Consider the following 19,989-nt stretch of genomic DNA (forward strand, 5'->3'; position numbering starts at 1 on the left):
TGTGTCCTCAGTGGGGATCAGAAAATATAATTACTATGTTTTTCCTTCTGCAGTTCGTCTGAAATTATATCTTATTTTTAAATTTATTCTTGAATGCCGCATACTGTCATTTTGTTTCCTATCCTGGATCAGGTTGCAGGTACTGTGTATGAGTGTGCATTTGTATATGAGTGTGAGAGCGAGAGAGAGAGAATGTCAAATTGAGGTCTTTCAAGTAAGGGTTAAAGAGCCATGTGCAAATGAGCTTCTGTTCCATGGTGGCCATTTAGAATCACAGTGCTTAGAAGAAGTGGGATAATGATAGGTTGCTGGTGATGATATTGCTTCCCTGGGACGCTTCAGGAAGGGTGAGGAGACTAATTGGCTGGTCTGGCAAACAATTCAAGATGAGACCAAAAGGAGGAGCCATCTGCTGGCAGGAAATAAATGGAAATTTACCTTAGCGCTGGCCCTTCCACAGTGGGTGCACAGATGGTGACAGGCGGAACCCTTAGGGAGAGAGCAAAGGCCCTCATCTGCCAAGAGAGGAACAAAGGGGATTTGCTATTACCTCCAGTGAACAGCCTCTTCTTTCATTTTGAGATCATCTAAGGAGTTTGCCCACATCACAAACCTGTTAGTTTGAGCTCGGTGGCCTTGGGGAGTTTCCAGGCGGTGTTACTGTGTAGAACTAAGAGTGAGGCTTTAGAGGAAGCAATGGAGATGGAAGTAATTGGTTTAAGATACTGGACATGGGCGCCCTCTAATCTGGGATGGCCTCATGTGGCTGTGCAGCACAGAACAGCAAGGGGGCACCACTGACCTGCAAAAGGCATTTCCTCCACACTCGGCTCCCAGCCCTGCTGCAGGTCCCAGTCCGCACAGTGCTTCAGAGCAGTCCTACTCCTGACTGCTTGGAAGTTGAGCCTTCCATCCAACTTTATTCCACCTGCTCAGTGTAGTCCTTCGAGTCTCCAAGCAGGAAGCATTACAAGGGCGAGTAGCTGCTGCAATAAGCCCTCATTTCTGCAAAGGGGTGGTAGTGTATGTTTTCCTGACATACCTGCCTCAGATATAGTAATTTCTAAACATATCAGTGGAAATAAAATAAAACCTCTTAGATGCAAATTATCTTGGTTGCAAGAGTAAGGAGGAGGGGGGAAATCAATATGAGTTAATAAAAGAACTGAACATACTTAAAATAACATGAAATTTTTTTCTTCTAATTCTATGAGAGGTTAAACATGTAATTTCTTTGCACTTGAGTACATTGACAGAATCAGTTAGGAGAGCATTTTTTAAAATTTTAATTTTCTGTTTGGAAGCCATCACTGTAAGGACTATTACTGAAAATTTAAAGGTCAAATCTTTAAACTATATGAAAAATTTACCATCTTTCTTAACAAGAAGTCCTGAGACAGGACAGATGCAAAGTTCGTCAATTCAATGGCTCAACAAGGTTAAGAAAGATATGGGCTGTTTACAGCCTTCCTATTCCATTTTCACTTAGCAGGGCAGTTTTGAACCACCAGCTACCTCCCCTCATGGTCACAAGATAGCAGCCATGGTTCCAGTCATCCCACACAAATCCTACAACATCCTTTAGATGAATATTCCCTCCGTGTATGTGTGTGTGTGTGATCACAGAGGAAAACCTTCCCTAGGAGTACCTCATATACATGCAGCTTAAACTACTAAAACAAAAAAAATCTAAAAAATATGACGGTTCAAAGAAGAAAGCAATTTATTTTCTTTTTTCTTTTTTTTTTTTTTTTTGAGATGGAGTCTTGCTCTGTGCCCCAGGCTGGAGTGCAGTGGCGCGATCTCCGCTCACTGCAAGCTCCGCCCCCCCGGGTTCACGCCATTCTCCTGCCTCAGCCTCCCAAGTAGCTGGGACTACAGGCGCCCGCCACCTCGCCCGGCTAATTTTTTGTATTTTTTTTAGTAGAGACGGGGTTTCACCGTGCTAGCCAGGATGGGATTTATTTTCATTTCATGTATCAATCCCAATGTGTGTCTTTCTGTCTTGCTCTGCCATTCTCTGGAGTCATGTGCTTGCTTGAAGCTGGATTCGCAGTACGACCCAATTCGCAGAAAGGAATTAAGAGAGAAAGTAACAAACAAGCATTCTCCTTCTTAAAAACATGGTCTAGAAATTAGACTCATCATTTTTTCTCACATCCCATTAGCCAAAACTTGGCCACACCTTGCAGCGATTGAGGCTGGGAATTACAGTCTATAACTGGGCATGTGCCTGGCCAACACTGAATGTAACTTCTGCTGAAAAGAAAGTGAATGTGGGGAGAAATTAACATTCTCTGCCATACTCCCCTTGTCAATTTCTGCTTATGTTTCATTAGTCAGAATCACTTAACACCATGAGATTTAAACCACTAACAGCTAGGGAATGAGACCAACAGGATTGGTTTAGATCAGGGTTCTCAACCTCAGCACCATTGACATTTTGGACTGGATGATTCTCTTTGTTGTGAGGGCTGTCCTGTGCATTGCAGAATGTTTAGCAGCACCCCTCCCCTCTACCCGCTAGATGCCAGTAGCACAATCCCCCTCCCTCTGTGACAACAAAAACTGCCAAATATTGCCAAATTACCTTCAGTTGAAAATCACTACATTACATCAACCAGGATTTTGCCCTGGAGCAGGAATAGGATGCCCCCTTCCCTGAGTCGTTTTTAAAAGACGGACACTGCTGGGCGTGGTGGGCTCACTCCTGTAATCCCAGTGCTTGAGGGGCTGAAGCGGGAGGATATCACTTGAGTCCAGGAGTTCCAGACCAGCCTGGGAAACGAAGTGAGATTCCATCTCTGAAAAAAATAAAATAATTAGCCTGGCGTGGTGGTGCGCACCTGTAGTCCCAGCTACTCAGGAGGCTGAGGTGGGAGGATCACTTGAGCCCAGGCGTTCCAGGCTGCAGTGAGCTATGATTACTCCACTGCATTGCAGCCTGGGTGACACGGTGTGACCCTGTCTATAAAATGAAATGAAATGAAATGAAATAAAATAAAATAAAATAAAATAAAATAAAATGACAAACACAAAATCAGGGTTATTCTAACAGGAGTGACGGGGGCAATGACTGCTGGGCAGGCAGCCAGCAGTCATCAATGTACAATGATAGAACAAATGTCCAATAACGTGTTATCCAATGAAGGCTGGACACGGTGGCTCACTCTTGTAATCTCAGCACTTTGAGAGGCCGAGGCAGGAGGATCACTTGAGGCCAGAAGTTCAAGACCTGCCTGGGCAACACGGTGAGACTCTGTCTGATTTAAAAATAAAAAATTTAAAAAAAAAAAAAAGGAAAAGAAAAAATAACGTTATCCAATGAAGGTTTTGTCAGATGATCTTTAATTTATTTATTCAATATATATGTATTAAAAACATACCTGGTAGGCTGGGTGCTGTGGCTCACGCCTGTAATCCTGTAATCTCAGCATTTTGGGAGGCTGAGGAAGGAGGATTGCTTGAGCCCAGGAGTTCAAGGCCAGCCTGGGCAACATGACAAGACCCCATCTCTACAAGAATTACAAAAATTAGCTGCGTGTGGTGGTGCATACCTGTAGTCCTAGCTACTCGGGAGGCTGAGGAGGGAGGATGGCTTGAGCCCAGGAGTTTGAGGTTATTGTGAGCTATGATCATACCACTGCACGCCAGCCTGGGTAACAGAGGGAGGCCCTGTCTCTAAAAAGTAAACTAAAATAAAGTAAAATAAAAAATTTGGCTGCTGAGGCTTAGCCAAGAGAAGAAAAAGAAGAAATATTTTATAAAAAGAAAAAAACTTTTGTAATTAAAAAAATGATTTATGGATAAATTGCTAATATCAAAGATTTTTAAGTGCTTAAAAGCCATTTAACTTCTTAAATAGATTGTTTACATTATTTTCCTAGTAAACTCTTTCCCCCATTGAGTGGAAAAATAAACTTTAAACCAACTCCTATCTAAATAATGGGAAATATGAGTAAGATCCAAATGAATTTTTTTGGGTTTTAATTTTTTTTTTTTTTGAGACAGAGTTTTGCTCTTGTGGCCCAGGCTGGAGTGCAATTGTGCGATCTTGGCTCACTGCAACCTCCGCCTCCCGGGTTCAAGCGATTCTCTTGCCTCAGCCTCCTGAGTAGCTGGGATTACAGGTGCCCACCACCATGCCTGGCTAATGCTTGTATTTTTAGTAGAGATGGGGTTTCACCATGTTGGCCAGGCTGGTCTCGAGCTCCCAACCTTAGGTGATCCACCTGCCACAGCCTCCCACAGTGCTGGGATTACAGGTGCGAGCCACCACGCCTAGCCAAGGGTTTAAATTTTTTCAAGTTACCATGTTAAATTCATAGACTTCATCTATAAAAACAGATTTGAATTTGCTTAGAACTTATTTTGGCTAAAGAAGTGGAAACAGAATATAACAATAATTGAATAAACTCTAAAGAATTATTGGTAACAACATTGGCTGTTCTTCCAATTTGCTTGTAATTATTTTATTCTGACTTTTTTTTTAGATAATCAAGCTGTTTTCACTTAGATAACCTCTAGCTCTCCTAATGTAGATGTATTTAATATAAATCAAATATAATATTTCTTTTTATATCCTGTGATAAATTAAATTTAAACTGGGGAGCAATTGAAAAGTATGAGAGAAAACAGAGGCCCAAATGAATGTAATGCTGTCGGGTAGGGCTTCAGTGACCGTTATCACATTCCTCATTTCTGCAAAATGGGTCACTTAAATCTGGAAAAATGAAAAGGTACAGAGTTTGTTAAATGCCTGAGGGCAGAGATGGGAAAAGCAAAGGTAAACTTTGTAGAGAAGTAAAGTTGGCAGGAAATTGCAAGATGAGATTTGGATTGAAAATAGAAGCTTATTTATCAAGAAGAAAACTATGAAAAGATAAAAAATACCCAATCCCCCTTGCACATTCTCCCAAATGATCCTGTGTATGGCTTGTGTGATTAGGTTAACCGCTTCTATATTAAAACTAGAGAAACTATATTTTCCCGTTGCTACTTTGCCTGAAAAAATGGGTCATTGGCTGGGCGCAGTGCAGTGGCTCATGCTTGTATCCCAGCATTTTGGGAGGCCGAGGTGGGTGGATCCACGAGGTCAGGAGCTCGAGACCAGCCTGGCCAAGATGGTCAAACCCCATCTCTACTATAAATACAAAAATTAGCTGAGTGTGGTGGTGCACCCTGTAATCCCAGCTACTCGGGAGGCTGAGGTAGAGAATTGTTTGAACCTGGGAGGCGGGTCGTTGCCCCAAGGTGAGTGGCAGGACTCAACTTATTGCTTTTATAAATTAGCTAGGCTTTTGCATTTAGAAAACTGCATTTCTTTCTGTATCCTGTGATCCAATTATATGTTTTACCCTTTAAAATACCTGTTGAAATGGGAAGCATAAGTTGTAATCACTAAAAGCATTTTTACATATTTAAAACAAAGTAAAATCGGCCGGGCGCGGTGGCTCAAGCCTGTAATCCCAGCACTTTGGGAGGCCGAGGCGGGCGGATCACAAGGTCAGGAGATCGAGACCACAGTGAAACCCCGTCTCTACTAAAAATACAAAAAAAATTAGCCGGGCGCGGTGGCGGGCGCCTGTAGTCCCAGCTACTCAGGAGGCTGAGGCAGGAGAATGGCGGGAACCCGGGAGGCGGAGCTTGCAGTGAGCCGAGATCGCGCCACTGCACTCCAGCCTGGGCAACAGCGTGAGACTCCGTCTCAAAAAAAAAAAAAAAAAAAAAAAAAAAAAAGTAAAATCTAGAACAAGAGCTGAAGACACACCAAGAAATAGGTATACTCAAGCTCCTTCTTCTTGAATTAAGTCGGCTGCTAATATTTTCTGGTTTGACCTCAGAAATTCAGTAAGGAAGCCATTGCCATTGTGAATATTTTCTTAGAGGCAAAAGTCCTTTACAACTTTTTTTTTTTTTTTTTTTTTGAGACAGGGTCTCGCTCTGTCATCCAAGCTAGAGTACAGTGGCATGATTACAGCTCACTGCAGCCTCAAACTTCTGGGTTCAAGTGATCCTCCTACCTCAGCCTCCCAAGTAGCTGTGACTACAGGTGCCAGCCACCAAGCCTGCCTAATTTTTAAAATTTTTAGTAGAGATGGTGTTTTGCCATGTTGCCCAGGCTGGTCTCGAACTCCTGGGCTTAAGCAATCTGCCCACCTTGACCTCCCAAAGTGCTGGGATTACAGGTGCAAGCCACTGTCCCCAGCCCTTTATAAAATGATTTTTCACCACTGGAGCTTACTGTGCATCACAGACACCTTTGGGGGATCTGTGCAACCCACAGTCCCACCTTTGTGACCACTACTTCTGGTGGGTGGCCTCCGCCATGACTCCACTTCCCTAGTCTCCAGTAACACCATTCCTTTCCCCGTGCCCTTCAAGCCTCAGAGAGGTGCTGGCTCGCTGCTGCTGCTAATGCCTTGGTGATGTCTCATCCTGTTTGTGCGCCTTTAACCCTGGCCAAGCCTCTGTAAAACACAGTGTCTCATTTAACTTTTGTCAGTTATGTCCTATATGTGCGCCACTTGTTCCCCACAGGGACCCTATCACACTCTGTATTATTTCCTGTTGCTTCTCTAACAAATTACTACACATTTGATGGCTTAAAAAAACACAAGTGTAGTATTTTATAGGTCTGGAGGTCAGAAGTCCAAAATGGGTTTAACTTAGCTGAAAGCAAGGTGTCAGCCGCGATTCATTCCTAGTGAGGTTCTAGGGGAGATTCCATTTCCTTGCCTTTTCCAGCTTCTAGAAGCTGCATTCTTTGGCTCAGGGCCCCTTCCTCTCTCTTTAAGGCCCCCAGTGTAGCATCTTCTGTCTCTCCTCTGCTACCATCATCACAGTGTCTTATCTGGCTCTCACTTTCCCTTAGAGAGCCCCCTGAGATTTGATGGGGTCCACCCAAATCATCCAGGACAATCTCCCCAGCTCAACTTCCTGACTTGAAGCATATCTGCAAAGTCTTGTTTGCCAAGTAAAGTAACAGACTCACATTTCCAGGAATGAGGACTTGGATGTCTTTGGGAGGCCAGGGTGGACATTACATTCCATCTACTATCCTTCCTTCAAGGCAATGAGTCCTTCTGTTTTCTTTCCCAATGCTCTGTTCCCCCAAATAGAAATACAGTCATGTATCACTTAACAACAGGGACATGTTCTGAGACACGTGTCACTTGTCAATTTGACCGTTGTGCAAACATCATAGAGTGTTCAGTACTTACACAAACCTAGATGGTATAGCCTGCTATACACCTAGGCTATATGGTGTAGCCTATTGCTCTAGGCTGCAAATCTGTACAGCACGTTACTGTACTGAATACTGTAGGTAATTGCAGCACAAAGGTATTTGTATATCTAAACATACACAAACATAGAAAAAGTACAGTAAAAATATGGTATCAAAGGTTTTTTTTTATTTAAAAAGGATACCCCTCTATAGGACACTTCCTGTGATTGGAGTTTGCAGGATGGGAAGTTGCTCTGGGTGAGTAGTGAGTGGGTGGGAAGTGGATGTGAAGCTTCCTTTGAGTGGTTGCTCTGCTCTTCCCCAGCTTCCTGTCCTCACCCTCCTGTCAAAGCTGGCTCACTACTCCCCTATCCCTATCCCAGCCTGGGGACAAGGAAAAGACATAGAAGCAAGCAGCTTCCTTTTGAGGACGGAACTCTGAAATTGCAGACATCATTTCCACTCACACCTCAGGGGTCTAGAATGTAGTTACCTGGCCACATCAAACTGCAAGGGAGGCTGGGAAATGTCTGCTCTCCTTGGGCAGCCATGTGCCCAGCCAAAACTCATGAGATCCTGTTACTTAAATAAAGGAAAAGAAAATGGAAGTTAGGAAACCAAGGAGGGGTCTCTGCCTCATTCTCTGCAGCTTAGTTTTCTCATCTACAAAATGAGAAGGCAGTTTTGATGATTAAATGTTATGCATAGAGAGGGATGAGAACTGTGTGCAGCACACAAGGGTTCAATAAACATTAGTTTATGTTATTGGATTATATTCTCTTCTCTTCTCCTCCATGCTTGAGTCTTAATGTCTGCTCCAAGGTAAATGAAGACGATGAATGATCCAAGGATATTGGAGGCACATTTCATTGGGTATTGACCTCTAGGGTGTAAATAGACTGATTCCTTTAAAGGTGCAAGAATAGGGTGAACCCAATAGCAAAGACTTGGAATCAACCCAAATGTCCAACAGTGACAGACTGGATTAAGAAAATGTGGCACATATACACCATGGAATACTATGCAGCCATAAAAAAGGATGAGTTCACGTCCTTTGTAGGGACATGGATGCAGCTGGAAATCATCATTCTCAGCAAACTATCGCAAGAACAGAAAACCACACACCGCATGTTCTCACTCATAGGTGGGAATTGAACAATGAGATCACTTGGACACAGGAAGGGGAACATCACACACCGAGGCCTATTGTGGGGAGGGGCGGGGGGATGGATAGCATTAGGAGATATACCTAATGTAAGTTACTGGGTGCAGCACACCAGCATGGCACATGTATACATATGTAACAAACCTGCATGTTGTGCACATGTACCCTAGCACTTAAAGTATAATAAATAAATACATAAAAAATAAAGACAAAACAAAACAAACAAACAAACAAAAAGAATAGGGTGAACCACCTGGCACCCACAAAGGGCCTGGCTGACCAAAAGTACAGGATGAATGTGTGGTGCAATGAATTAAATCATCTCTCTACGGACACAGAGCAGGTTCAGCCTGAAGAGGAGAGTAAGGAAAGAGAGAGAAGGCTGAAGAAAGAGAATGATGGGGAGGAGGACAGGACAACAACAGAGGAAAACGAAGGGGCCAGCACCTTTGTGTGAGTAAGAAAAAGGCTCCCCTTCCTCAAGACATGTTGCTGCCATCAGCCTCAACATTGTCATAATACATATGCAAACCTGTGCTGACTATGGTATGAATGGTGCCCCCTAGAGTTGTTCAGTTTACAATAAATACCACTAGCCCTAGAAAAGCCATATAAAGATTGAGGGATGGCGGATGGGAGCCGGGGGAGGAGCGGGAATAATAGAGAGTAAGAATGAAAAACCACATTGGTAGGAAATGTGAGAATCAGGAATTAAAAAATGAAAGGTGTGTGTTATAAACTGAAGGGTGTCCCTCCCCGATTCACACAATGAAACTCTAACCCCTGGTTTGACTGTATTTGGAGACAGGATCTTTAGGGAGGTAATTAAGATTAAATGAGGTAACTTGGGTGGGGCCTAATCCCACAGGACTGGTGTCCTTATAAGAAGACACTCCAGATCTCCCTCTCTCTCTCCCTCCCTAAAAACCCCATCTGCAGGCAGGTGCAGTGGCTCACACCTGCAATTCCAGCACTTTGGGAGGCCAAGGCGGGCAGATCACAAGGTCAGGAGTTTGAGACCAGCCTGACCAACATGGTGAAATACTGTCTCTACTAAAATACAAAATAATTTACCGGGTGTGGTGGCGGGTGCCTGTAATCTCAGCTACTTGGGAGGCTGAGGCAGGAGAACGGCATGAACCCTGGAGGCAGAAGTTGCAGTCAGCTGAAATCAGGCCACTGCATTCCAGCCTGGGCAACAGAGCAAGACTCTGTCTCAAAAAAACAAAACAAAAAACAAACAAAAAAACCCCCCCATCTGCAAATATAGTCAAACTGGCAGTTAGGGCTTCATTGTGTGAATCTGAGATCTCTCCCTCTCCTACTCCTTTTCCTTCCTCTCTGTGTGGCACAGAGAAGAGGCCCTGTGACAATAACAGCGGGAAGGTGGACATCTACAAGCCAGGAAGAGAAGCCTCACCAGAAACCAGCCCTTTGATCACGGCACTTTGATCATGGACTTCCAACCTCCAGAACTGTGATGCGTTAAATATCTGTTGTTTAAACTACCGAGTCTGTGGTATTTTGTTGTGGCAGCCCAAACTGACTAATATGTATTAAGTGGGAAAGAAAGAAATGATTCAGAGAGTGAGCAGAGATGGGAGAGACAGGAAGGGCAAGAGAAAAGAGGAACTTCACTTCAAGGCCTAAATGAGGTTCAGTGCTTTTTATTTTATTTTATTTTATTTTATTTTATTTTATTTTATTTGGCAATGTGTATCTGGACTTCAGGAGGGAGTTCTCATGAATCTGGTGTTTGGGTTCTGCCTTTATAAGTGAGGCTCTTCTGCCACCTGGTGGCAACATGCTTAACCCAGTCATTCATTCATTCATTCCTTCATTCAAGAGACAGCTGTTGCGTGTCTGCCCTGTGCAAGGTATTGTGCTAAGCAAAGGAAATAATAGTGGTGAACATGCTTAACACCTACTCTGTGCTGAGCTCTGTCTTATGTGTGTTTTGTTTTGTTTTGAGACAGAGTTTCACTCTTGTTGCCCAGGCTTGAGTGCAATGGTTCAATCTCGGCTCACTGCAACCTCCACCTGCCGGGTTCAAGCGATTCTCCTGCCTCAGCCTCCCAAGTAGCTGGGATTACAGGCATGTGCCACTATGCACCGCTAATTTTTATATTTTTAGTAGAGATGGGGTTTCTCCGTGTTGCCCAGGCTGGTCTTGAACTCCTGACCTCAGGTGATCTGCCCGCCTAGGCCTCCCAAAGTGCTGGGATTACATGCATGAGCCACCTTGCCCGGCCTGTCCTATGTGTTTTACATGGAGAAATGATTCACACTTCGCCACAACCCTCTGGGCTAAATACTATTATCTCTGTTTTACAGAGGAGGAAATTGAGACACTAAGAAAGTAAATAACCTGCCCAAGAGCCTACAGACAGTGAGAGAGTGAGATCAGGAAGCAAGGAGCCCAGCTCTAGAAGGCTTTACAGACATACTCCCTGCCCTGGAGGACCTTACAGTTTCCTTTTAAAAAGAGGTAAACAACCAGCTTAAAGGATTTGTATTTTAAAAAAGGAATAACATGAAATGGCAGTGTACCATTTTATTCCGTAATGACAAGGACAGGATGCAGAAACATTCTGGGAAGAGGTTTTTCACCTTGAGTGAAAATACCACGACCCAAAGTGAAAACTTACATCCCTGTTTGCTTGCTGGAATGTTGCGTTTTCCAAAACCACCCACAGCCTGCCCTGCCCCGCATCCTGTGTCTATAATAACACCAAAACTCAGCCAGCAGAGAGGAGAAGCAGCTTGACTTAAAAGTGTGCAGCACCTCCACCTTAGCTCTCTCTTGCTCGGCCTCCCAAAGTGCTGGGATTATAGGCGTGAGCCACTGCGCCCAGCAAGGCTGTCTTCTTATAAGGACACCGGACAGCTTGACGTTGTAGCTTTGGAGAGGAGTCCAGCAGGGACGGCTGCTGGGGAAGATTACCTTCCTGCTCCGTCCCCTTTTCAGCTCCCCTTTCTGCTGAGAGCCGCTTTCACCGGCAATAAAATCCCCCACATATAGCATCTCCAATTTGTTGTGTGACCTCATTCCTCCTGGATAGTGAATGAGAACTTGGGTGCGAGTGCAAAAGGCTGTCACACTGACTTTCCACTGAGTTGTTAACACTTAAGCTATCCACAGATGGCAATGCTAAAAGAGCACTGTAACACTCTTTCCGGGGCTTCATGGGTCATGGGCACCCCCCTAGACCGTGCTGCAGGGCTGCATGGAGTTTTGTTCCTGCCAGTGCCCCAAAGCACTCGCCCCAGCTCCTGCACCCACTCACCTGCACTCCCCCGCCTGTGAGGGGCCAGGGAAAATTTCCTGCTTCAGTATGAATTCTGGTTTTGATTAACTGTCAAGAATCCTGGGGCCTTCATCCCAGCTGAGGAGATCTGGCAGCCATGGATCTCATCGCCACTCAGAGATTGTAGAACTTCAGCTATAAAAACGGGCAGAATTTTCCTTGATCATATCGGTGGTACCCGTCTGTGTTCTTGTGCAAACTGACAGGATCCTGACCAACTGCTCAGAACTCATCTCTGCTCAGTTCACAGGTGCCACTGGCCTTTTAACAAGGTAGTTAATCTGCTGTGCAGTGAACTTTAAGATCTGGTCATGCTCACTGGCGGCCACAGGGTTCAGATATGAGCTGCAAAAATTGCAATAGCAAACCGGGATGGATTTATGCATTTGTCACTGGAGATCGCCGTGTTGTACGGAAGGCTGTGTGATCCCGCAGAGTGCTCTAGTTCAAGAGAGTGGGGGCTCTGAGGAGCATGTACCATCTGATAATTCTTGAAGAAAAAGAGATAAATTCGTCTTTCCCAGGTCCTCCTTACTGAAAACAAACATCAGGTGACAATCACTGTCACCTTAGCATCAGAGTCAGATGCATGACCTGAAGGTTGCGAGAATCTGAGATGGAACCTTTAAAAATTTTTTTTGTATTTTCCATCCAACAGCAGTGTATAGAGAGAATATTAGACAAATGCCATTAATTTTTCCCCTATGTTTACATCTTGAGGTAGGAGAGTCTGTCTGCAGCTGCATGGTGGGTTATGTAAGAAGAAATATCTGGGCTATTGGCACGAAAAGTGTGTTTCATGTGAATTTTGAAAGGAAAATATGACAAGAGTATGGTTTTAAACTTACTTGGGCTTCATTTTAAACTTAAAAAAAAATTCCAGTTATTTCACTTGATTTGCTAACTTCAGAGAATAGATCTGAATCTGTGCTTGGCGCTGAAGGCCCAGTGTTAGCATGGCTGTGCTGGCTGGTGTGCCGTATCCTTGTTGGAAATGTACTGCAGCACGAGAGTCCATTCTTCCTTGTTGGTCTTGACCCAAAGCTGTCACCATTCCTAGTTATTTGTCGCCACATAATTGGTGTTGATTGGAAACTTTTTCTGAAATGGGCAAAACCGCTTAGTTGTCTTTTTTCATGTAACTTAAGCCTAGTAATATAAATAAAGTAATAATTGGAGAAAAAAAAAAAAGAATCTTTCCCTTTGACTAAAAGAGGCCACATTCAACTGGCATCCATTAGGTTAGGGCACTGGACCCGACTGGGAGGATTTTTAAAACATAGGAAGTTGGCCAGCACAGTGGTTTACATCTGTAATCCCAGTACTTTGGGAGGCTGAAGTGGGAGGGTCACTTGAACCCAGGGGTTTGAGACCAACCTGGGCAACAAAGGGAGACCCTAGGAGTTCAAGACCAAAACAGAGCAAGACCCTCATCTCTGCATAACACTAAAGAATTACCCGAGTGCAGTGGCTTGCACTTCTAGTCCCAGCTACTCTGGAGGTGGAGATGGGAGGATTGCTTGAGCCCAGGAGTTCAAGGCTGCAGAGAGCTATGATCAAGCCACTGCACTCCAGCTTGGGTAACAGAGTGAGACCCCCATCTCAAAAAAAAAAAAAAAGAAAGAAAAAGAAAAAGAAAACAAAATAGAAAGCCGGCTGAGCACGGTGGCTCACATCTGTAATCCTAGCACTTTAAGGGGCCGAGGCGGGTGGATCACGTGAGGTCAGGAGTTCAAGACCAGCCTGGCCAACATGGTGAGATCCCATCTCTACTAAAAACATAAAAATTAGCTGGGCATGGTGGCAGGCACCTGTAATCCCAGCTACTTGAGAGCCTGAGACAGGAGAATCTCTTGAACCCAGGAGACGGAGGTTGCAGTGAGCCGAGATCGTGCCACTGCACTCCAGCCTGAGCGACAAGAGCGAGAGTCCATCTCAAAAAAAAAAAAAAAAAAAGCCATATTCCACAAGAGCATTTCTGCAAGAGGGATGGTAAATACATAGACGGCAGAAGAGGAGAGGGAAGAGAGAGAGAAAGAAACCATTGAGCTACACTATCCAACATGGTAGCAACTGTTTAAGTTAATTTTTTTTTTGACAAAGTCAGAGAGCAGAAGTGCAACAATCCCAGAGCAAAGCAAATGGTCCCTCTTCTTATGACCTGTCTCAGGGATAAGCTGAGAGTGGCGATGTTGAGCTTAATTAGGACTTAGCTACTTTTCTATGTGAGGTGATAGGATTTTAAGAGTGACCTTATGCCTCCCTTCCACTGGGTCCTGCAGCTGGTTGTTGGGTGCTGCTACTCACACGTTCCAAGTGTCCTCTTGGCTGGTGGTTAGAGAAAGGAAGGACAACTTCATCTTCCAGTCTCCATTTCAACTGGGACCGTTGCAGGTAGTTCATGCTCCATTAAGTTGCCCAGGAAGCAGCCTTTACTGCAAACTGAGTTATGTGGGTCTCTGAACTTCCACCCCTATTCTTATGAAGACCTGAAGGTATTGTTTAATAAAAGCTCTTTCTTGTAATAATCATGCTTTTTTGCTCATATGTGAGTCTCTGATTCTCTATCATTAATTTTTTCACTTGTGATAAACTAGCAGAGATGGACGATTTAGACAGGCAATAATCAGCCAGTACAATAAAATTTTAATTTAGGCTGGCTGCTAAAGTGACACCAAAAGACACAAATATGCAGAACAGGGTAGCACTCAGGCTTTAATCTAACTATTGTTCCACCCCACTCTGTATCACTGCCTTGTTAAATCTTTCTTTGGTATTTGTCCCTTCTGTTTCAATCCTACTCTTCAACTTGGTTGAGTCCCTTGATCACATCTTGCAAAGTCCGTTAGCCTCCCTAAAATGTCCCTCCTCTAGGGTCAGTCTCCTTGAAAACACCCTTCAGCTGAAATCATTTGACAAATATTGAGCATCTACTGCCCTCAAAGAATTGTGGTTAGTAGGGAGACACCTTGGTAAAATGGAATACATATAGCTATATAGACATAGATATACAGCGAAATGTATGTATTGGTTAATGTTCCTTTGGTTGCAAATGACAGATAACTCAAGCAGGCTTAAGCTCAAAAAGGGAATTTGTTAATGCACAAAATCCAAGAATATATCTTGAATTTAAGTAAGGCGTGATTCAGAGGATCAAATAATGTCACCAGCAGACTCCTTCCCACTCCCTGTCATTCCTTTCACTCTCTTTATTTTTGCTTCATGCTCAGGCAGTATGTGAAGTCCGCTGGCGGCTCCAGGCTTACAATAAAAACTTGTGTGTTTCTTCCCAGCTGCTCATGCTCAGTCCCAGGATTCACCCTAGTTAGATGGATCCGGGTCACATGATCATCTCTGAACTGTAGCTCCTTAGTGCTCTGATTGGCTAGACTTAAATCACATGGGCTACAACCAAAGTAGGGGGTGGGGGTGGGATGGGTTACTGAACTGTTGTCAGAGAAGGCAGAATGGAAGCTAGTGTTAAAAGAAACACTTTAGACAAATTAAATTTAACAGAGTTTATTTGGGCAAAGAATGATTCATGAATCAGGCAGCACTCAGAACCAGAAGAGGTTCAGAAAACTCCACTTGGCAGTGTGAGCAGTGAGCTTTTTTAGGCTGAACATAAAAGCAATGTAGAGAAACCACTTGATTGGCTACAGCTAGGCATCTGCCTTATTGGGCACGGCCTCATCAATTGGGTGCTTATCATTGGCTGAAGCTCCTCTGTGATTGGCTGAAACCAGGCTATATGTTACAAAAACATACTCCTAAATTAGGTTTCAGTTTGTTTACATGCTATTAGGTTGCTGTATGTTCCACAGAAACTCAAAAAATGGAGAGAGCTTCTGGCCAATGGCCTCATGCTTATTTAATTTTACACTAGGCAGATAAAAAACAACAAATATTTCTATAGTATCGGTAAGACACATTGAGAACACAATAAACAGGTGCCTAAATCTGTGTGTGAGTCACAGAAGACATCACAGCAGAGGGTAAATCCGAGTTGACACTTGAAAAAGGAGCAGGAGTTTGCTGACAGGCAGGGAAAGCCATGAGGATTGGGAGGGAAGAGGTCCCAGTGGCAAGAATGGCCTATGCAGAGTCACAAAAGAAAATAAACTATGTGTCCATCGGACACGGTTTGGTTGTGTGTCCCCATCAACTCCATGTGGAATTGTAGTCCCCAGCGTTGGAGGTGGGGCCTGTGTGGGAGGTGACTGGATCACGGGGCGGATTTCCCATGAATGGGTTAGCATCATACCATCGGTGCTGTTCCCATGATAGTGAGTGAGTGCTTGTGAGATTGGGTTTTAAAAAAACGTACATCACCTCCTCTCTAGGTCTCTCTTGCTCTTGCTCCCACTATGTGAGACACCTCACACCCCCTTCGCCTTTCGCCATGATTAGAAGCCTGTGAAGCCTGCAGAACCATGAGCCAATTAAACCTCCTTTCTTTATAAATTACCCACTCTCAGGTATTTCTTTTCTTTTTTTTTTTTTTTTGAGATGGAGTCTTGCTCTGTCACCCAGACTGGAGTACGGTGGGGCAATCTTGGCTCACTGTAACCTCTGCCTCTGCCTCCTGGGTTCGAGTGATTCTTCTGCCTCAGCCTCCCAAGTAGCTGGGATTACAGGCACCTGCCACCACTCTCGGCTAATTTTTGTATTTTTAGTAGAGATGGGGTTTCACCATGTTGGCCAGGCTGGTCTTGAACTCCTGACCTCGTGATCCGCCCACCTTGGCCTCCCAAAGTGCTAGGATTACAGGTGTGAGTCACCGTGCCCAGCCTCTTTTTTTTTTTTTAGACGGAGTCTCCCTCTGTCGCCAGGCTGGAGTGCAGTGGCACGATCTCGGCTCACTGCAACCTCTGCCTCCCAGGTTCAAGCAATTTTCTGCCTCAGCCTCCCGAGTAGCTGGGATTGCAGATGCCCACCACTACACCTGGCTAAATTTTGTATTTTTAGTAGAGACGGGTTTCACCATCTTGGCCAGGCTGGCCTTGAATTCCTGACCTCGTGATCCACCCGTCTAGGCCTCCCAAAGCGCTGGGATTACAGGTGTGAGTCATCACGCCCAGCAGGTATTTCTTTATAGCAGTGTGAGAATGGACTAACTCACCATCTTTTTGTACAAGGCAGAGAGCTAGATTAAAAAGGTAGGTTGTGGAGCCAGAATGCCTGGTTTGAATCCCAGTTGAATCTTGGTTGGTTACTTCATTGCACCAAGCTTCAGTTTCCCCATTTGTAAAATGGGAACAGTAATAGTACCTACTTCTCAGGCTGTTTGCAAGGATTAATTGAAATGTGTTAATACATTTAAAGTGCTTAGAAGGGGGCCTGGGATATAGGAAGTGCTAAAAACAATTGCTAAATAAATCCAATGAAGTAAAATAAAATTGGTGTGATTAATAATTCATGCTGTGCTATAACCTACTTTAAAATAATGGCCTACAATTATTTGGTTCAATGCACTACACATTTGGTTTAAAAGATCACAACAAAAGGACAACGCGACTTTCTCCTTCTCACGATCATTTACATAGGTAACATGCAATCCAGTTCCTTCTCACATATAAATTTCCCCCTTTGTAGTCATAGTGTTGTCACACTGTTATCCCACAGTTCCACATTTTATAGGAAATGTAGTTTCTCTTTCCGGCTTTTGTTGCCTAAGGTCTAATCTTGCAGACTTATTACAGCAAAATGTTGCTCAATTTAGCCCACCCAGTCTCATGAGACAACAGACTGACCCAAACAGCCCCGAAGGAGAGAAACTGAACAGAACACGCACGCAACCCACACTGCCTTGTGTTCATTTTGTAACGTCAAGCTCTGAAATTGGGTCAATGGTCTTGTCACCCCTTGTCTGTGCGTTACATTTTCTGAATTGTGTATGTGTTAGGAACTTTGGTTAGATATTCTCTGTATATTTTATTCTTTGGAAATCCTCCAACCTCCACCTTTAAGTAACAATGACTTTTGAAATGGTCTAAGCAAAAGGAAAAATCTCATTTGCAATGTTTTGTGCGGTGAGGGGAAGAGAGGAAGTTAGAAAGAAAGGCATGTGGTGAAGCCAGGGTATAAGGCAGTGCTCTAAAAGGATGTGTTCTGGGGTCTCATTGTCTGGGTTTGAACCCCAGACCTGCCTATTCCAAGTTGAGTGACTTGAGCAATTATTTATCGGAGCTTGTTTCTCCTCTGTAAAACAGAGATAATGATAATGCCTGCTTGACAGGAGCAGCCAGTTTCCAAGGAGTCTCCCAGTGATCACCCCTCCTGGTACTCATGGTTTTGTGGAGTGCCCTCCTATTGTATTGGGGTTGCTCTGTGTGACCAGTGGAACATGACAAAAATAGTTGTATATTATTTTCAAGGTTCAATTGTGTTAGCAAAAGGCAACTTCCCCATGGCTGCCATTTCCTCCACTTTTAGAGAACGGGAAACTTCAATGACTCCCTGCCCTGATCACCAGGCCAGGGTAGACTAGACGGCCCCAGTGCACACAGACATCTTGTGTAAAATATGAGGCATTCATTCTTCGGAAAACACCTGGGGGTTCAAGAAGTGTGTCCTAGTCCATTCAGGCTGCTATAACAAAATACCATAGACTGGGTAGCTTATGCATAACAGAAATTTATTTCTCATAATTTTGGGGGCTGAGAAGACCACAATAAAGATGCCAGCAGATGCGATGTCTGGTGAGGGCCTATTTTCTGGTTCATAGATGGTGCCTTCTTCCTGTGTCTTCACACGGTGGAAGGGCAAACAAGCTCTCTGGGGTCCCTTTTGTAAGAGCACTAATTCCATTCACCAAAGGCCCCGTCTACCAATACCATCACCTTGGGGGTTAGGATTTCAACATATAAATTTAGGGGGTGACACAAACATTTAGCCCGTAACAAAAGATGAGATTTTTTCTGAATTTGCTTTTTGTTCCTAACTTTGCTTATAACTGTCAACCTCATAAGAAGTATTTTCTCTCTCAAATACCCATCCAAACTTGACACATTCATTCATTAGAGGTTTCCAAAGTAGTGTAGACATAGGCACACAGCAATTATTTGGATGCAGGTGGAAACTACTAAATCTTTAAGATTATTTATGTACTTGGCTTCACAAGCATAATTTGTAAGATAGAATTATAAACAACTATATTTTATTCTTCTACTGTCCCTTTAATTTTTCTCAGTGAACTGGTATTTCCTCTGCCCCTGGATAAACCTTGTGTAGTCTCATGATTTTTCTGGATCCTCAGATAATTACAAGTTCTATGATCATGTTTCATACATTGCAGCCTTAATTTAGAAGTTAGAATGTAAGCATAAGTGAGTGCCTGAGTCAGCTAAGGCTGCCAAAACAAAATATTATAGACTGGGTGGCTTAAACAACAGATAGTCGTTTCTCACAGTTCTGGAGACTGACAAGTTCAAGTTCAGACTGTGAGAAGATACAGCGTTTGACGTGGCCCCTTTTCCTGGCTTGCAGATGGCCACCTTCTTACTGTATCTTCACATGGCAGAGAGATGAAGTCTCTCTTCTAGTCTCTCTTCTTCTTATAAGGGCACTGAATCCATCCCAAGGGATCTACCCTCATGACCTCATCCAAACCTAATTATCTCTCAGACCTCACTTCCTAATACCCTCACATTTGGGGTTAGAGTTTCAATACATGAATTTGGGGGAGACTTAAACATTTAGTTCATAATATTCTGCTCTTTGTCCCTCTCAAAATTCATATCCCCCTTGCATTTAAAATACATTCACTCCATCTTAACAGTCTCAAAAGTCAACTCATTCCAGCATCAACTTCAAAGTTTAAAGTCTCATCTAAATATCATCTAAATCCAACATGAATGAGACTCAAAATTCACCCTAAAGCAAAATTCCTTTCCAACCGTGAATCTGTGAAACCAGACAAGTTATGTGCTTCCAAAATACAATGATGGAACAGACTCAGGATAGATATTCTTATTCCAAAAGGGAGAAATTTAAAGGTAGAAAGGGTTGACAAGCACCAAGGAAATCCAAAATCTAGAAGGCAAACTTCATTGGGCCTTAAAACTGAAATACAATCCTCTTTGGCTCAAAGAATGCTCTGGGTGTAGGCCAACTGAGGTGGTGGTCCTCCCTTCCAGAACCACTGGAAGGTATTACTCCCATCTTTCAGTGGGGTGTCCCTGCTTCTTCAGCTCAGTGTAGCACTACCCCCATGGCTCTCTGTGAGTGCCACACCCACATGACTGCTGAGTAGCAGTCCCACTCTTTGAAACCAAGATGGAGGCAGC

General features: G+C 43.8%; 1 long non-coding RNA gene and 1 pseudogene across 9 annotated transcripts in view; one reads left to right on the forward strand and one right to left on the reverse strand.

Annotated features, from left to right (window-relative positions):
• LOC105483663 (uncharacterized) overlaps nt 1-19,989 on the reverse strand; it is a 131,306-nt gene that overhangs the window by 87,013 nt on the left and 24,304 nt on the right. For 5 of the 9 annotated variants that reach the window (XR_011608946.1, XR_011608944.1, XR_011608949.1 and 2 more), the window contains 2 exons: nt 2,591-2,804; nt 439-1,005 (listed from right to left, as the gene is read on the reverse strand). This is a non-coding gene — a long non-coding RNA (uncharacterized lncRNA). Of the gene's footprint in view, nt 1-438; nt 1,006-2,590; nt 2,805-6,994; nt 7,106-19,989 lie in introns of all 9 variants that reach the window. The other 4 variants (XR_011608947.1, XR_988465.2, XR_011608945.1 and 1 more) reach the window with 4 other exon arrangements.
• Nucleotides 8,686-12,196, forward strand: LOC112427050 (protein yippee-like 5; annotated as a pseudogene).

Source organism: Macaca nemestrina, chromosome 10 (assembly GCF_043159975.1).
Source record: "Macaca nemestrina isolate mMacNem1 chromosome 10, mMacNem.hap1, whole genome shotgun sequence".
Taxonomy (NCBI): domain Eukaryota; kingdom Metazoa; phylum Chordata; class Mammalia; order Primates; family Cercopithecidae; genus Macaca; species Macaca nemestrina.